This window comes from Caretta caretta, chromosome 8 (genome assembly GCF_965140235.1).
Source record: "Caretta caretta isolate rCarCar2 chromosome 8, rCarCar1.hap1, whole genome shotgun sequence".
Classification (NCBI taxonomy): Eukaryota; Metazoa; Chordata; order Testudines; family Cheloniidae; genus Caretta; species Caretta caretta.
In genome coordinates, this window is record NC_134213.1 from 9772623 (window position 1) to 9787381 (window position 14759).

The window sequence follows — 14759 nt, forward strand, 5'->3', positions numbered from 1 at the left end:
GCACCTCCTTTGCAGAGATCAGGAGGACACGGGGACAGGTCAGTGGACAATTAGGCCCGTCAACTTTTTGGAAGACTGGGCACTTGCATTTTTTGCAGTTAGGTGATACTTTACATTAACAAGAATATATTGCAATTTGTTAAATAGAAGGCTCTTAACCATTTTTCCTTGGGGTTTCTGCTCCTACAGGTATCTGTCAGGAATGTAAGAATCTTCCTCTTTCTTCTTTATGCTTCTAAATACTAGAACCCCTTCCCCATTCAAGAGGCTAGGGCTATGGCTACACTACAGCTTATGTCGGCATAACTTATGTCGCTCGGGGTGTGAATAAACCATGCCCCTCAGCGATATAAGTTACATGGACATAGTGCTGTCCACGCTGGCGCTTATGTCAGCAGGCAGGCTTCTCCCACCAACAGCACTCCTGCTACTCTCAAGGGCTGGAGTAGGCAAGCTGGCAGGAGAGCTCTCTCCCATAGGCTTCAAGCAGCTACACTAGAGCAGCTGTAAGCTCTCTAGTGTAGACATGCTTAGTTAGACTCAAGCTGGTTTAGACTTTGGAGTAATACAGCTGAGTTACACTATTTTTAATTTTTGTAACTTCCCCAGCTCAGAGTGGTGGATTCCCCCAAGATAGCTATGTAGATACGACTCTTATGGTAGGAACAGCCAGGAGAAAGGGAATGAAGAGGAACTTGTGCTTGCAGATCAGAGGTCTATACAAAGTTTACTACTCTGTCCCTAAAATTCTCCACTACCCTGTCCTGCATCCAGACAGAAATTGTGTTTTTTAGCACAGGAGGACATAAAAATGGAGCTGGGGGTGGGAACAACTCTGTGGGTGGGCACTGAGGCTACCACCTGTACCTCCGCTCATCTGTGCTGTCCAGTGACTTGGAAGAGGGGGGTAAATCAAGGCGCTCTCCACCTGCATGAGTCCTGAGGAGGCTGCTTTCATCCCTCAACACACTGTGATCTGCAATGGAGATGGCCCTCACATGGTAATCAGGGGGTGCCTCACGTGCCCAGTGCGGGCAGACAGGGTGACTCACAATCTTGTGCTCAAAGAGAAAACCTTGTGGGGGTCAATTCTGAGCGGTGCTGAGCACCGGTGACTCCCATTGACTTCACTAAGACTGTTCATGAGGAAGGGTTGCAGGATGGACTCTAGAGTCTAAATGGTGGTTTGTTGTTGGAATTTCTTTCCATTTGGAGATCTCACCAAATTGCAATGTGGCTGGTTTTGAGTATTAGGTTTTGGGTTTATTGGGCTTTGACAGAGCCTTTAAACCTAGTCCATAATCAAGCCCAGTGGTTTTCAAACTGTGGACTGGGACCCTAAAGTGGGTTGCGACCCCATTTTAATGGGGTCACCAGGGCTGGCTTAGGCTTGCTGGGGCCCAGGGCCAAAGCCTGAGACCCACCGCCTGGGCCGAAGCCAGAGGGCTACAGCACTGGATGGCGGGGCTCAGGTTACAGGCTCCCTGCCTGGGCTGAAGGCCTTGGTCTTCGGCTTTGCCCCCATTCTCCCTCCCGGGGCAGTGGGGCTTGGTCTTGGTCGTGTAGTAATTTTTGTTGTCAGAAGGGGGTCACGGTGCAATGAAGTTTGAGAACCCCTGAGCCTGACTGCCTTTTCAAAATATCTACAGAAAGTGAGAGCTGAACAAAGAAGACCTTAGCCTTTTTAGATAGGTCTGTGAAATAAGCAAGTACCAAAGCAGAGTTTATTGCTCTCTGGCTGTGTTCTTCCATATTGGCTTAGAGATGGTGGCCCACAGATGTAAGCAATTAACAGGACACTTGATAAGAAGGTTCTGCATTATTGGCTTTATGCACAAAACAGCAGGACATGCTCTTCAGCTAGTAAATGGCTCTGCAGTTCATTAACCCATTGCCCCAACATCTGATAGAGATTTTTCTGCAAGGCATACGTTAACAAGATGGATGGGAGGGGAGGGGAGAATCTATCCAACTCAACTGCTCAGTGTGGGGCCGATGTGTCATCCAAGCTGAGTTAGAAGATCTAAAGAGTGTGGTCACCATGTGTGAGGTTTTTTAGGTATGATTCATGGCTTTGCTATTCTGTGATGAAACCATTACGTGCTATTCCCACTGTTATACATGCTAAAACACACTATTATACCAGCTCTTCCTGTACTACAGCATGTTCTGGTCTCTGCTCAGGCCTGGAAACAGACCTGCTGCACACATCCTTCTCTGCATGTGACCAAAATTCGTATAAACCGTATGCAATAGAAAATTAGTAGTGATGTTAAACTGTTACAGTTCCCAATTCCCAGTAACTAGATGGGCTTTACAACACATCCTATAGTTTAACAGGCCAAGAGGAAAAGTGTGTCCCAGAACTGAGAGTTCCCCACTCCCCAAAGGTCTAACACTGGAGCTGTTAGCTCAGCTGATCTTGACTGTTCTGACTGTGAATAAAGAGCGAGTGGCTCCTCAGGGAGGACTTAGGAACAAAGCCATGTAGGGCTCTATAGAGCAATACCAGTAGTTTGGATTGTGTCAGGAAGGAAATCAATTAGGAAGCTGTAATATATTCCATGCAGCTAATACTGGTGAGTGAATAGGCTGCACCTGCTCTAGCTTCCAAGAAGTTTCCAGTAGTGGCCCCACATGAAGTGCACTGCAGAAATCCAATCTGGGAGGAACAGAACTGTGGAAAGGGCTGAATCGCAGAGAAGCTTTCTCCATCCTTGTACTAAACGCAGCTGGGAGGGAAAGAGCCCTTTGGCAGTTGATATTACCCAGGATCAACCACTGATTCGCAAGCACTGCCTGAACTGCAAATGTCCTTGACAAAGGATGGGGCAAACCCCTCCGTCACAGCAGCTAGTTCCAGCCCTGCCAAGTTCGGGCTGCTGTGACAGTGATCCTCTGTGCCTGAGACAAGAAGCCATTAAGGAGGAGAACTGTGGAAGAAGTGGGAGGCTTATTGTAAAACATGAGCCTGAACTGCTTTCCAAGTGCTAAGCTGCCCAGCACCTAGCTCTCCAGCGTTAAGATTGCCATCAGTTTTCATTTTAAAGCCTTTTCTTTCTTTCCTTTTCTTTAAGTAGCCCTATAACTTGGGCTTGGGAAATTGGTCTGGTCAGACAATTACCATATTTACCCAGAAGGCAGGGTGTTAAGAAAATTCATCAAACTGTGTCTGACTTTGTAGCAGTGTCCGTCTCAGGATATTAGAGACACAAGGTGAGTGACATGATCTATTCTCTAAGGTGCCACAAGTACTACTTTTCTTTTTGTGAATACAGACTAACAGAGCTGTTACTCTGAAACATGATATCTATTGTTGGACCAGCTTCTGTTGAGGGGCGGGGTGTTAATGGGCTACTTCACCTTGAATGGTCCCTTGAAATATGTGTTAACTACTTATGCTAAACCATCTGTTCCACCTTGTATTTTAGCTGTCAGGCTATGTCTACACTAGAGAATGTAGTACAACCGCACAGCTGCGGCGTGTCAGATCTCTCACATAGCAGCTGTATGCCAAGGGGAGAGAGCTCTCCCACTGACATAATTAAACCACCCCCAACAAGCAGCAGTAGCTATGTTGGCCTGAAAGGCCCTCCCACCGACATAGAGCTGGGCACGCTACCGCTTATGCCAGAGAAACTTATGTCGCTGAGGGGTGTGTTTGTTTTTTTTTCCTCACACACCTGAGGTGACACAAATTTTGCTGACTTAGGCCATGTCCACATCACCACTTAAGTTTCCCAGGACTGAAGAGGAGCTCTGTGTAGCTTGAAAGCTTGTGTCTCACCAATAAGAGATTACCTCACCCACCTTCTCTCTCTGGGTTAAAGATCATTCATCCAATGAAGTGAGCTGTAGTTCATGAAAGCTTATGCTCAAATACATTTGTTAGCCTCTAAGGTGCCCCAAGTACTCCTTTTCTTTTTGCGGCTACAGACTAACAGGGCTGCTACTCTGAAACAGGTCACTGAATAATCACCCTGATGGGAATGTTTGATTCTTATCTAATCTTCCTTTTGTCTCTCCTTCACTTAAAACCAGCCTGTTAGTGCTTCCTCAAACATCTCCTGTTATAATCACCTTGGAAGCTCATTTAGATCTGGAGAAAACAGTGTGTAATGAATCCATCATTAATGATATTGGTTGTGGATAGTTTGCTCCCAAGGATTTCGGGAAGTCCAATCCTGAGCCTAGGAATGACGAGGGGAGGTTTCTTGCTATCGATCTCAGTGGCAGCAGAATCGGGCGCTGCTTGTTTGACAGCACGTTGTCCTCTGGTGGTGAATTAGAAAGAACGTAAGTATTTTTCTGTATCTGATTTAGCTCAAGTGGCAGAGGGCTGTGGGTTGTTTCTGGAGCTTGCGATCTCCCTTTTCTGAGCTGGCCAGGGGATCAGTCGGTCCCCAATGCAATGCTGAGTAGCCATATCCCAGACACCTACCTGAGACATAGGGACAACTCCAGTCATGCTGCCTCCCGATCCATCCAAGCACCTACTCAACTACATATGATCTGGGCTAGCCTAACATTGTGCCAAGATACCTGTATACAGCACGCACATGGTGTGAAACACATGGGGATCTAGCTCCTAACTCTAGGATCAAGGAAGGTGGCTGCTTATTTGGCCATAAGTGTGCTTGTTTAGCCCTCAGCTTGGTAAATTTTTCTATTCTTTGGTAAGCATTTTCCATTCTTTGCAGCGATAAAGCCAGACCTCTGGATTTTGGAGACCTTCACAGCCAGTCCCTTTTCTACAATGGACCAAACCACACCCCAGGTGCAAAAATCACCCCCCTCCCCCCGCCACATACACACACTTGGGCTGGGCTCTCCAGGACTAGTGTAAAGCCTGGATCTGAGCTGTGTGAGTCCGACTCATCTCTGGAGAGCTCAGGACTTCTTTTCCCACAATACTTGGTTGCTTTTCTAGGGCAGCAATTGGGGTGGGAGGGGCAAGACCCAGAGAAGACATTTCCCCTGAGCCAAGCCTGGGTGGAAGGGTGTGAGCAGTAAGGGAGGGGAGCTAGAAGTCAGAGTGAGGCAAATGTAGCTACCAAAACTACGCCTGTGGTGTGCCTGTGTTGAAAATACCTGCTCCAGTGAAATTGTCAATCGGAGGTCGGAGTAAGGGCTAATGCAGGGCCCCAAGGCAAACAATTGTAATGTTCGTCGGCTCGTCTCATGTAGAGAGAGGTGTTCTAAGAGGACGAGAGTGTAACCCTATGATCCAGCTCAAATAAGGGGCAGTGCATTGCTTCCCCCTAGCTCTGGGGAAAGGGTGGGTGGGTAGGTTACTTGACCTGGAGAAGATTCCTGAGCAGGCTGAAGGGAAGGATGAGTCACGGTTTCATCCCCAACCCCAGCCTAGTGGTGGTTGCTCTCCTCCCCACCTGCAGGCAGCCTGCCAAGAGGAGCAAAGGGGCTTGCTCCCCCCATGCAGGTGCACAGCAGGGCTCTCGACCGAGCCCAGTGGGCACCATTAAATATCTGTACCACAAAAGCTGCTTCCGTTGTGGTCCAGGCAGAAGAACCAAATGCATAGTAAAATGGAGGCTTTAATCCTCCGCAGCAGCCTGGGAAGAGCTGAGGTCCCTGTTGCTGGGGGTGCCCCGGGCTTGCTTCATGGCCGTTTGTCTGTACTGACGGGTGCTCTTAACATCTCCCCACTGCACCAGAGCTGCTGCTGCTGCTGGGGCTTTGGTACCGATCAGCTGTTGGTGTTTCTGCCACCTGCCCAGAGCAGCCCCATAAGGGGGTAGTTGAAAACTCAACAGCTGGGCTATACTTGTTCTCCCATAGGTGGAGCTGAACTGAGCCCCAATGCGAGATTTAAGCTTCTAAATTAATCCAGAAGCCAAGGAGTCCCCTTCTCAGGCGTCTGCATTAGTGAGGAGAGTGTAATGTGAAGCTCTCCTGTCTCAATTTTCACTGACGTGCCTGGAGATTTTTAGCTTGCTGGCATCCTGGAAGGGGAGAACCCATCTCAGCTCTCTGGTGCAGCCAGTTTCAGCTCTTGCAGGAGGTGCGCTTCCCCTCCCCCAGGGGCAAGGAACTCATGGGGATATGCTTGGGCATGCATAGCCGTTGGAATGCTTGTTGGCCTGGTGAATGGCACCAACTAACAGCAAGATACCCAGCAATCTGCATGCTGGGCAACAGCCAGCCATTCGCACGAAGGAAGGGGCCTGCGGAATTACTCGATAGTTTAAATGACTGCTTCTTGGAGCAGATGGTACAGGAACCCACAAGGGGAGAGGCAACTCTCGATCTAGTCCTGAATGGAGTGCAGGATCTGGTCCAAGAGGTAACCATAACAGGACCGCTTGGAAATAGTGACCATAATATAATAACATTTAACATTACTGTGGTGGGAAGAACACCTCAACAGCCCAACACTGTGGGATTTAATTTCAGAAAGGGGAACTATGCAAAAATGAGGAGGTTAGTTAAACAAATTAAAAGGTACAGTGACTAGAGTGAAATCCCTGCAAGCTGGATGGACACTTTTCAAAGACACCATAATAGAGGCTCAACTTAAATGTATACCCCAAATTAAAAAAAACACAGTAAAAGAACTAAAAAAGAGCCACTGTGGCTTAACAACCATGTAAGAGAAGCAGTGAGAGATAAAAAGGCATCTTTTAAAAAGTGGAAGTCAAATCCTAGTGAGGTAAATAGAAAGGAGCATAAACACTACCAAATTAAATGTAAAAATGTAATAAGAAAAGCCAAAAAGGAGTTTGAAGAACAGCTAGCCAAAAACTCAAAAGGTAATGACAAAATGTTTTTTTTTTTTTAAGTACATCAGAAGCAGGAAGCCTGCTAAACAACCGGTGGGGCCTCTTGACAATCAAGATACAAAAGAAGCACTTAAAGATGACACAGTCATCGCAGAGAAACTAAATGAATTCTTTGCTTCAGTCTTCACAGCTGAGGATGTTGGGGAGGTTCCCAAACCTGAGCTGTCTTTTGTAGGTGACAAATCTGAGGAATTGTCTGGGAGTGGATGTGTCATTACACCAAGGAAAACTATTTCCCCATGTTTATTTCCCACCCCCCACTGCTCCTCAGACGTTCCTGTCAACTGCTGGAAATGGCCCACCTTGATTATCACTACAAAAGGTTCCCCCGCCCCCCATCACTCTCCTTACAGTGTGTATGATAACACCCATTTTTTCATGTTCTGTGTGTATATAAATCTCCCCACTGTATTTTCCACTGAATGCATCCGATGAAGTGAGCTGTAGCTCACAAAAGCTTATGCTCAAATAAATTGGTTAGTCTCTAAGGCGCCACAAGTACTCCTTTTCTTTTTACAGCTTGGAGTGTCACTAGAGGAGGTTTTGGAATTAATTGAGAAACTTAACAGTAACAGGTCACTGGGACCAGATGGCAAGAGTTCTGAAAGAACTCAAACGTGAAATTGCAGGCCTATTAACTGATTTGTAACCTGTCCTTGAAATCAGCTACTGTACCCAATGGCTGGAAGATAGCTAATGTAACACCAATATTTAAGAAGGGCTCTAGAGGTGATCCTGGCAATTACAGACTGATAAGTCTAACATCTGTACCGGGAAAATTAGTTGAAACAACAGTAAAGAGTAAAATTGTCAGACACCTAGAAGAACATAAATTGTTGCGCAAAAGTCAACGTGGTTTCTGTAAAGGGAAATCCTGTTTTACTAATCTATTAGAGTTTTTTGAGGGGGTCAACAAACACATGGACAAGGGGGATCCAGTGAACATAGTGTACTTGGATTTCCAGAAAGCCTTTGACAAGGTCCCTCACCAAAGGCTCTTATGTAAATTAAGTTGTCAGGGGATAAGAGGGAAGATCCTTTCATGGACTGAGAACTGGTTAAAAGACAGGGAACAAAGGGTAGGAATAAATGGTAAATTTCCAGAATGGAGAGAGGTAACCAGTGGTGTTTCCCAAGGGTCAGTCCTAGGACCAGTCCTATTCAACTTATTCATAAATGATCTGGAGAAAGGAGTAAACTATGAAGTGGCAAAGTTTGCAGATGATACTAAACTGCTCAAGGTAGTTAAGACCAAAGCAGACTGTGAAGAACTTCAAAAATATCTCTCAAAACTAAGTGATTGGGCAACAAAATGGCAAATGAAATGTAATGTGGATAAATGTAAAGTAATGCACACTAGGGGGAAAAAATAACCCCAACTATACATATGATGGGGGGGGGGGGCTAATTTAGCTACAGTTAATCAGGAGAAAGATCTTGGAGTCATCGTGGATAGTTCTCTGAAGACGTCCAAGCAGTGTGCAGCAGCAGTCAAAAAAGCAAACAGGATGTTAGGAATCATTCTCCGTCTTATTCTCTATCCCTTTTTTTAATATCTTATTGCCCTTATATAAATCCATGGTACGCCCACATCTTGAATACTGAGTGCAGATGTAGTCCCCTTATCTCAAAAAAGTTATACTGGCATTAGAAAAGGTTCAGAAAAGGGCAACTAAAATGATTAGGGGTTTGGAATGGGTCCCATATGAGGAGTAAAGAGGCTAGGACTTTTCAGCTTGGAAAAGAGGAGACTAAGGGGGGATATGATAGAGGTATATAAAATCATGAGTGGTGTGAAGAAAGTGAATAAGGAAAAGTTATTTACTTGTTCCCATAATATAAGAATTAGGGTCATCAAATGAAATTAATGGATAGCAGGTTTAAAACAAATAAAAGGAAGTTCTTTTTCACTCAGCGCACAGTCAACCTGTGGAACTCCTTGCCTGAGGAGGTTGTGAAGGCTAGGACTATAACAGGGTTTAAAAGAGAACTGGATAAATTCAAGGAGGTTAAGTCCATTAATGACTATTAGCCAGGATGGGTAAGGAATGGTGTCCCTAGCCTGTGTTCGTCAAAGGGTGGAGTTGGATGGCAGGAGAGAGATCACTAGATCATTAACTGTTAGGTTCACTCCCTCTGGGGCACCTGGCATTAGCCACTGTCGGTAGACAGGATATTGGGCTGGATGGACCTTTGGTCTGACCCAGTATGGCCGTTCTTATGTTCGCCATCCCAAAACATAACTGATTCTGCCACTGTAGACCAGCCTTCGGGTTTGGGGAACGATATCTAACAAGGAGGCATCTCTAGGCCACCAGCTGTTTCTTGCTGCCAGGGAAGTTGTGCTCAGCTGCTTCTGCTGGAGTCTGAACAGCAGGACGGCCAGCTCATTCTGGGGATGGGACCAAATGCCTTTTTTTTAAAATGACCACAAGCTGGGATATAAATGTGGAGATGTATGATCCCCCTCAGTCATGGAGTTCGAGGCCCAAAGGAGCCACCAGATCATCTGGTCTGACCTCCTGTACATCACAGTCCATGGAGGCTCTGCCCCCAGTGCCAGGGGGAGGAGGTCTGCACTAAAATGGGCTTGCGATTATTTCAGCATAACTCCTGTAGAGGCCACAGAATGACTCCAAGGTAGAGCCAGGATTAAACTGTAACAGTCATAGCACTCAGGCCCCTACTCAGGCCTTATCTCATGCTGTCCGTTAGAAGAGCTGTCTCAGCCACAGGCAACAGGCTAGGAGGAAACGGACACCAGCCTTCACTGCACACTGGAAGTCCGGCTGGCACCGCTCCCCCAAGAATGCATCAGTCTGGGCTACCCAAGAAGCCAGACTCTGTGTTCCTCAGGTCCCAGATGCCAACGGTGGGAGGCTGTAGGGTAACAGCTTGTCTAGTTTCCTCTTCTGAGGGACATACAGAGTAAATGGCGAACGTCGGAAATATCTAACTCCCTAACTTCCCTTTTAATGATCCAAGGGGATAGTGCTACTAAAAATAAGGATCATCATAAAATTAAAATATCTTAATGTCAACCGTCCCTTAAGTTCTGTCTTGTGTGTCTATAGAGGCATTGTAGGAGATGCTTCGAAAGCCAGTTTTATTGCATCCAATAGCCTGCTGCGGCGCTGTAGGAGCTATTTTGGTGTCTCGAGTGGGTGTCTTTGGATGATTTAAGCAACAAAGACAGATGTAGCCGGCCTTAGTCCATCAGACAGTGAGGAACCCAGTCAGGATGGCTCAGAAGGTGCAATACTGTGAGGCTGCAGGGATGAAAGATGTGGCTATTGGCAGCCATAGGGAAGACGTGAACAAGAGCCCATCCGAGCACTGTTTGTGTTCAGCACCGTTGTTACTTCCAGTCCTTTGATACCTTCTCCCACCTCAGGCCTTTGTAACCCTCCCTGCGCCTCCCTTATGTCACTCTCCCCTGCTTGGGGAGCTGCAGTTCACCTGAAGCTCTCCAAAGTCATCTAGGACTTGCCTTAGCCTGCAAATCCTTCTTGTGGAAGCCAAAGGTCCCCATCCTATTCCTATTGAAGCTGATAGCAAAACGCCAGTGCCTCATTTTCCCAACTACCATGCTGTTGCACCCTACCAGGAACCAAATTACTCTGGCACCACAGGATCTAGCCTCCCTAGGCAGAGTTTCATTTAAAGGGAATAGGCTGTTGTCCTAGTCTCCCTAATAGGATTTGCTGTTTTAGTGTGATGCAAAACAAAATCCGCATCCCACCCAGGCTGCTGCTGAATGTGCAACCATGTTTGAAATGATGCATTTTGAAGTGTTCAAGGTATTCTAATCCCTTATGTGTATTACAGTATATTTAAAAAGTTCCAAATTAGGGCCCCTTTATTGCTAGTCACTGCAAACATGGAGCAAGAGACAGGCCCTGTCCCCAGGAATTTACACTCTAGAGAGAAGTCATGCACACTGAGAGTAAATATGCAGAATCACACCGTCAGCTGCAAGGCCCGTATAGAGTGCTAAGGCACAGGGTTATGAAACAGGTAGAAATACTAATTGAAAACACTCACAAGATGTCACTGACTATTTCATTTTTTAAAAAAACAATCCTATTTTGAGCACCAATGAAGACTAACTCCCTGAAAAGTTTGCTGGCGCTGAAACAGTGGAGCCCTTAAACCCTGAAAAGTCCGCTTTTGTGATGGTGATGCATGTTGCACCTTAAATCTGGGGGGAGGATTACTATTATTTGTTTAAATGAATTAAAAATGGTATGTGGGCTTTAATTGAATAGCTGCCATTGAATTTCTGCCATGAAATACCGTTAGGGTGGGGGAGCACATGCAGAAGCCAAAAGTGGGAAATCTGATCTAATGTCTAATTTTAACTACATGTGTACCATTTAATATAGAAGCAGCTGGTGTTGTATAAATCTGTTAGCCTGTCAGGCAGCCCAAGTGCATCGCTAAATCAAACACATTCATTTAAACCCAAAGCAATGCTTTCTTTTTAACATACCCTTGACTGAATGTCAATCAGAGCAATAGCTTCGTAATGGCACATGGAGCACGTGCAATGCCCAGAGTGCTAGAATTTAATGCCATTTAATTAGAAAACGGACATGATATATTTATTTCCCTGCCCAATGATTAAATTACATGCTAGTACATACCTGTGTCTGTTTACAAGTGGTGAAAAACTTTTCTGGTCATACTCACTCTCCCTCGTGAAAAGGTCTCTACAGTAAAACTCTGAACCCACGCACTTTCGCTCAGGAAATTACTTTTAACAATGCAAATCAGTCTGCGAAAGTTTTCAAATGTCAGCCACTCATGATCTGAGACCGAGCTTCTGGTAGTCTCTCAAGTTATTGGATGTCCTGCTAATTACTTAAAGATAAATCTAGGAAGTGATCTCAGAGCATGCTCCGATTTCTGGATTTTTGTCAGCTGACTCTCTAGATTCCTAGGTAGAAAAGCACTAAAAATACAGAGGGGCTTGAACTTTCTGTCTGCCAGTGTGATTATTGAGAGAGCTCATCTACTAAACTCTCTGTTGACATGGTCTATAAACAAAATAACCCGTAATTACAAGAGTACATCAGGAAAAGGAAAGGAATCACAATCCAGTGTTTAACGTAACCCTCCACTCCACTGTAAATATGAAATAGGTGAATTTGTCTGTTTCGGCCATAGTGAAAAAGAAGCATTTAAGAAGTTGGTTCTAAATTTTCATTTAAAAACAAATCAGCAGGATTGATTCAAACTCCAATCTCTAAAAAATAAAAAGCCCAGCATGTCATTCTGTGTCAGCAACAGGTGCCTATTCCTTGATGTCTAACAACAATGGAATCGCTTGGTTTGATAACTGTTCCTCCTTAGGCATGATGGAATCTAACAATCCATGAAGCATGATGGCTCAATCCAGCAGTTGTGTGCAATTTCCCTTGACTTTGGGGGAGCTACGTGCCAAACAAGAATGGAAGCTTCATTCCAGGAAAAATTTCTCTAAATGTTGTTCAAAGAAGAGAACTGCATGGACTGATGTTTAGTGTTTGACTCAGGTGTCTTATCCTTTAAAACCTGGTACTTTGGCATTTTGTAATGCGAAGTCATGAACTGTAGCAATACATTAGATTTGTGGCCATTCTCGCTAGGTGACAGAGAAGATGGTGAGCTGTAATGATAGCCAAACCTAAACCTTTAAAATGGGGATAATTGTTAGGAGAGAAAAAAAAAAAGGTCAGCTATTATAAAGCTCTAAGAATAATTCTTTGGGCTTTCTTAGGCCCAAATTCTCAAAAGGTATTTAGGCAACAGATCCTCAAAGGTGTTTAGGTGCCTAACTCCCACAGGTTTCAATGGGAGTTAGGCACTTAGAGGAACTGGGCATTAGTGCCTTCAAGCTAAAGGTTTCAGCACTCTGTTTTACCATAGTGCCTAGGAGCGTCAGTCCTGGACCAGGAACTGCATTGTGCTTGGCACTATACAGAACAAAAAGGGAGCACCTGCCCCAAAGAGCTTACAGTCTGAGACAAGAGACAACAGGTGGCTACAGACAGGGGAGCAGAAGGAAACAGTGAGACCCCGTTGGTCAGCATGTTTGGAGATGATCTCAGCACAGCAGCAGGCTGACAGTAGTCCTGTTTTTTTGTAGGCATCATGGCAAAGGAGGGTTATGAAAGAGGATAATGAGGAGCTTTGTGGGTGTTATGAGGAGCTCTTCCAAAGCATGAGGGGCAGCATGGGCAGCTTTACAGACTTAAGTCTCTCAACTACTCCCCATGTAAGGTAGGTATCCTTATCTCCATTCCACAGATGGGGGTAACTGAGACAGAGGTTACATGATATTATTGGGTACTGGTTGGGCTGGGTGGGTCCTTTAATAACATAAATGACCCTTCAGTGCAAGGCAGTGGAGTCCCCCCGATCCTGTAGCTCTCACAAAACAATCTTCCTGTTTGCTTTAGAGAGATGAGTTAACTAGCTTAAAATTACAGGGATTTAAAACAAATTGAGACTACACTTTTTAAATAAAAAATGTCTTTACAGGCTCTTTTACAATGGGCCAAGTTCATGTCTAGTGCAACTCCTGCAGCCAGTGGAGCTATACCAGGCATGAACTGTCCCCTGCAGCTTTTGAAACACCAGCCAGGGAATTTATGCAATTCACAGGTCACATTTTCGCTAGCAGAGGGCTTTCATCTCATTCCAAGTAATACAACAGAAACTTGGAGAAGGAAGAAAAGATGTATGTGAGGGCTATAAAAGTTCAGTGTTTCCTAGTTCATAATAACTAAATAAATAGGGGGAAATCCTGAAAATCAGGCATAATTCACTGTGGCTTTAGCTTCTATGTCAAGAATGGGAAAAGATTTAAAAAAAAAAAAGAAAAAAGCCTACATTTTGGCTGTAAAATGAAGAGGGCACCTTTCAAAAGGCCAGCCCTGCCCCCAGCTACCCAACGCCCTTGGGCTTCTACGGACAAGAATTTGTCCTCAAATGATTTTTCTTTAATTTGAGCTTGGGGGACCCACTTGAGATCCCACAGGGGTAAATGGGAGTCTGCCTATTGATTTCAAAAGGCTTTGAAGCAGGCCTCCACATTTACTGCGGTGGTGGGGCCGGAGGGAGAGCAGTGAGTACTCAAAACACCTCTGGCACCATCGGGCTCTGCTGAGCTGCAATTTGACTCCTAGTCTTGGCTGCTTCCCATGCACTCAGGGAGCCAATTCCCGGTGCTGAGGAGGGAGCCTCTTCCTCCTGCTGCCACGGAATACAAAAGTGCCTTTGGCCCTCAAAAATCTTGATCTGCTAATTAGCCTCTTGCAAAAGCAGGCTGTGGAGCATGGCTCCCTCCCCAAAGCCCAAATGAGCAACAACAAAGGACAAATCCATCCTGGTCCAGAGGCCGTCTGCCACCTGTCTTGACCGCTTGTCCTGCATAGGTATTTAGATGCTCGGACGTAGTTAGGTACCTAACTCACATGATAGCTCCCTTTGAAAATTAGGTGCCTTTTTACCTTTGAGATATGGGTGTTCTGAGGGTCCCAAGAGGCTGTCTAAATGAGGCGTTGCTACAGCAACCCTCACAGCAGTCTCCGCTCCCTCAGGTGAGAGAAGTGGTGTGTTGCAGGTGGGGAGCTGACTGTCTCCCAGACATCTTGCCCCTTACTGCTGCACTGTACAGCTGGGTTACTACGTCTAGGCTGCCAGACAGGCTGCCCCTATCTCTGTATGGCTTATCCTGCTATGGAACTTGGACTCTCGGCCTCAGCTGGGGACTGCAGTGTGCCAGGCCCTAGAGCGAGAGATGCTCACTCAGGCAGGAGTTGAAGAATGACTAACTGCTTTTGGCACTTCAGTAGAATTGGACCATTCCATTGGGTCTGGAGCCCCAGATCTGAAATTGAAAATGCAGCTTGTGACAAGCCATCAGGTAACCTTAGCAAACACTCGGTACGCCACCAAATGAGCAGAAATTAA